The sequence below is a fragment of the Egretta garzetta genome, unplaced genomic scaffold, assembly GCF_000687185.1.
Source record: "Egretta garzetta isolate BGI_Z169 unplaced genomic scaffold, ASM68718v1 scaffold608, whole genome shotgun sequence".
NCBI classification, from domain to species: domain Eukaryota; kingdom Metazoa; phylum Chordata; class Aves; order Pelecaniformes; family Ardeidae; genus Egretta; species Egretta garzetta.
In genome coordinates, this window is record NW_009260498.1 from 235,967 (window position 1) to 240,555 (window position 4,589).

Here is a 4,589-nt window from a genome sequence, read left to right on the forward strand (position 1 = left end):
TCCTTTCCTGCAAGCTTATGTTTCCATTAAGGATCAAGCTCCGATGCAATTGTAGCTTTGCTTTATAGAGTATTAAAAGTTTAATGTATAAATGTCTTCCTTCGCCAGAACTTTTGGGCAGTATTGTTTTCCGGCGCTGAAATTTCTATACAAAAACCACAGCGATCCCGGTAGCTGCAAGGGCTCAGCTGCCCTTGAAGGGTTAATTGTATTATGCCTACTATTTTTTCCTCTTAAAGCAGGGAGAATAAGCTGTAGCCAAAAGTAAAAGTCATTAATTTTAAGACAAGAGATGTAAGCAAAGTTTCCTTCCCCTCTGCAGGTTGGTCAGGGTAGGCTATGCAGTAATTGAAAAGTAAAGGCAATTGAATTACAGGCTCCTGTCCAAACGGAGCGCGATTTCTTCTTTTTTTTTTTTTTTTTTTTTTTTTTTACAACCTCCATTGCATCAGAACTAGGCAGTATTCCTGATGTTCTCATGTGTGTTAATGCTGACTCACAGACTAACTTGCACAAGAAAAAAAAACACACAGGCAGCTCCACCATACTAGGTAATGAGCTCTAGCAAGAAGCAGCGTCTGATGTTTTGTAAGCTTTTTTTAATTGACCTTTTAAGCTATTTACTTTATTTTAAGGCTTTCTGTTCCGTAGGGGCATGATGGTAGGATTGAGTCATGCATGTTATATATTGCTAGCTCTGCTGTTGTGTACTAGGAGTGAGGAGAATACAATTCAGCACGGCACTTGGCTTTTTGATGTGTTACGGATGTGAATTAATGTTTGCGATGGGATGCAGGCAATGCCCGCTCTGCGGAAGGCATGGGAATGGGGTGCTGGATGCTTTCTGGCGGACGTTAACTTAGTCGGGGTCTTGAGCTTTTATTAGATTGCAAAAAATTAAATTCTGCAGAATAATTGTGTTTTGTATCCATGTCTCTCCCTTACCCTTTTCCTTGCAGCAATCTGCAAAAATAATTAAAATGTTGCTTTTTCTATTTTTTCTTCTCCTTGCTTTGAGAGCTCTTAAAATCAGTGATAGATAAGGGGGGTGTGAACTGACTTAAAAAATAATGGCAATAACATGCTTCGCCTTGGCTGAATGACTGCACTTTTTGGAGGCAGCAGCCTGCCGGGTGGGTGACCTCGAGCGGCGGTGTTGCACCCCGGCTGCCGGTGACTCACCTTGCAGCAGGACGGAGCCCGGGGAGCTGTGCCGGGGTCCCCCGGGATTGCTCCCGGGGCTCTGCGGGGTCCCTGGGGCAGAGCTCCCACCGCCCCATCCCCGGGCTGTGCCCGGCTGGGCTGGATCATCAGCATTTATTTAATTCACTTTCCCATCTTTTCCCCCATTCCCTCGCCCCAGCCTCCAGGGTCTTTACTTTCTGTGCGAACTTTTAGGGTTACAAAGCCAAGGGAGCTCCGTGCCGCATGTCTGCTGCGTGTGCCTTGCTTCTGTGCTGCCGAGTAATATTTGCAAATTCAGTCTCTGCTATCTTAATAAGGCAAAAATAATCTCCTTTCACCCGTTGCCACTGGCTGCCGCACTGAAAATAGGGTACGTTAGCACCGCTCGCTGCTTGCCACTTGCAGCGTTTTAAAAATAAATACTTTGGAGCTGCAGAAACAAATGCTGCAGAAGAGAAGGGGAGTCTCGGCATGACTGTCATTTGATTACCAAACTTAACCTTGTTTTCTTTCCCCTGCCAAAGACGGGCATTGAACTGTGCAGGCAGTCGCGGCGTTTCACGGTTGTGCCCCAGCCCCTCTCCTTTCCCCTCCCCGGGTTTTCTCGCCCCGAACCCCACCACGGGCTCGCTTTTGGGGAGGGGGGTGCAAAGGCTTTGCTCTTTTACCTCTCAGTTCCCTGGCACAGCAAGCTGCGGCGCGTGGAGGGTCTGGACGCTGTGGAGCTGAAGTGCCTTTTATTTGACTTTATTTAACTATTGGTTTTATTTAAGGCGTTACAGCAGCTGCGTGCTCGGGGAATGGTCCTTCGCCACCGAGTTTTGCAGTTAGCTGTTGCGTATTTTCCTTCGGGCTTATGTCAAAAGTGCATTTCCTTTTCATTAAAGGTGTCCCCCTGCCAGCCTCAAATCCAAGGGTGGGATTTCCCCCCTCTCTCCTCATTTACAGAAGAAAGGGAAGTTTCCTTTGACCCTTTGGGGCCTTCAAGGGCAGGACTTTTCAGCTCTTTTCTTTTGAGGGGCTTTGGCTGGGGGGGGTGGAAGCCCTTGGCCGCTTTGTCTCCCACCCGGAGGGTCCCGCTGCCTTTGTCCCTGCCCCAGCTGCTGCCCAGTGCACCTTCCTGCGGGAAACTGGGGGCTTTGGGGGGGCTTGGGGCGGCTTTTTTGGGCAGGGGCGGGAGGTGAAGTCTCCAAGTCTCTTTGTATGTTGGCTAAGGAAAAAGAATTTAAATACATTATCTAAATGATTTCTGATTACTCCTAGGGGAGCTCTGATGCCAGCGTCTTATTCTAGGTCGATGCTTTTTTTCTTTTGCTGTTGTCGCCTCGCCCCGACCTTTCAGGCCTGGGAGCAGGAAAATAGTTTAGAAAAGAGCAAACCTGTTTGGGTTTGGTTTTTTTTTTTCCCAAAGCATGTGAACGCAGAAACCGAGAATTCTCAAACTCTCGTGGAAGTTGTATCAAATAACAGCTGCATTTTTTATGAACAGCTTGTGACAAAGGCTATGACTTTACAAAAATCATGCAGACCTGCACAAAGTGTCCTGCTATATCCGAGAGCTGGGAAGGAGAGGCTGCCATTAGGAGACAAAATGATGTTTTGCTTGAATGGTCACATATCTTAAATGATCGGCGGGGGCTGGCTGGTTTTAATCCAGTTTAGTCTAAGTTTTCCTCTTTGGTAGGAGGTGTCCATCTGAGGATGTGTCACACGTGGCAGCCCAAAAGGGACTGGATTTTTTGGGGGGTGATGATGGCGCTGGGGGCTCCTCCTGCACCCTGGGGCACAGCTCATCTTGGGAGACGAGATTGCAAAATGCAGTTTCCATCTGTAATTGCTAAGGGCGCTTTTCCTGCAGCACCGTTCTTCCCCTGTCAAATGGACTGAAGCCATTTCAAACCATTGAAAAGTACCTTGATGATCTATTAAAAAAAAATAAAAATAAAAGCATACTTAGTAGAGGAGATTTTTAAGTTAGACATTATCATGTGTTACCGCATTTACTGTCTAATCACAGTAATATTGTGTTGCTGTTGGTTTTAGGGGATGTGAGGTCTCGTGGTGAGCAGGTTCTCCTTGGCTTTCAAGACTGCCACCTTTTATTTCTTGGATTTGGGGGGGGGGATGTTGGCTTGTTGGTGGGTTTGTTGTTTTGGTGTTTTTTTTTTTCTATAGTCTGGTCATAAAAAGGCAGGGGCAAAGGGGGGACGAAAAACCAAAAATCCAGCAGCCCTGGCCTATAGTTCATTGAAGTGGCTTGGACTTTTGCACCTCGCTGGTACGGCTTTGCTCATGTTCCTTGGTGCTGTTGCTCCACCAGACACAGATACTTTTTTCACCATTTCCCTGTGAGCACATTTCAAGGCCTTTTTTTTTCCCGGAGGACGGGAGGTTAGACCATCACCGAGTCCTACCAGCAAGCTCGCTCGCTCGCTCAGCCACTTGGTGACCAGCAGCTACGAAATCTGCTGGATTCAGAGAAAAGGCCACCGGGAGCTGGAGTGATGCGATTTTGGGGTGGGATCCCTTTGGGGTGCGCGGGCCAGGCTGCGGTCTTGTGGAAGGTCATACCCTGGGGGGATCAGTTAGGTGGAGCATCTTGGTTCAAACTCTGATGTCTTACGGGAGGTTTTAAATGGAATTTGCCAATAATTTGGCGCTCTGGTGCTTCTCACCGGCATAAATGTATCCTGAACCGGCACAATTTTGGTGTTTTTAGAGAGCCATGGGTTCCCCCTGGCATGCCTGGCTTGGTTATAGAGCAGATTCTAAGCAATAGTAATAATTGAGACCTATTTTAAGTTTCTTCTGCACTACCAAGCTGTCCTCAGCTGGTCCCACTCATCCTGCCCTGTTGGGTTTCTCCAAGGCAGGGGTTGTGAGTGGGTCCAAGGAGGTCCCAACTGGCGCCTGCCTGGTCCCTCCAGCTCTAAGGGAGCTCTTGCCGGAAGAAAAGAGGAGGAGATAGTTCTCCACTCATGGTCTGCATCACCATGGACCAAGTTTCCTTCAGGTGCCTCAGTGGCTCAGTTTTGTTTCAGTAAAGCACATTATTTTTCAGTAGTTTTCAGGGATCCAGAGTGGATCTGCTTTTGCCAGAGCAGACTCTTTTCCTTCTCCAGCGGAGGTTGGTGGTGTCATGGTTGGAAGAGGTCTTGGGCTCTTGGGCTTGGCTGTCGTGGTGTCTTCTCTTGACCTCCTCACAGGACGTCACCTTGGTCCCCTCTCGGTGCCTCAGCCTCCTCACCAACACCAGGCAGAGATCCCATTGACCTCACACGGGTTGGGATGAACCTGCTGAGCGCTCCTGGTGCATGGAGGTCCTGGAGGTCCTCGGCTGGGAGCGTCAGGGCTCTGCCCAGCGCTGGGAGGCTGCAGGTCCTGTGGGGTGCAGAGCAGAGGGG

General features: G+C 48.7%; 1 protein-coding gene across 1 annotated transcript in view; it reads left to right on the plus strand.

Annotated features, from left to right (window-relative positions):
- Positions 1 to 532: 532 nt before the first annotated feature.
- Positions 533 to 4,589, plus strand: part of NACC2 (NACC family member 2) — a 24,163-nt gene continuing 20,106 nt past the window's right edge. The window contains exon 1 of the mRNA XM_035900084.1: positions 533 to 588. The gene's annotated coding sequence lies outside the window, so the exon portion shown is untranslated. The remainder of the gene's footprint in view (positions 589 to 4,589) is intronic.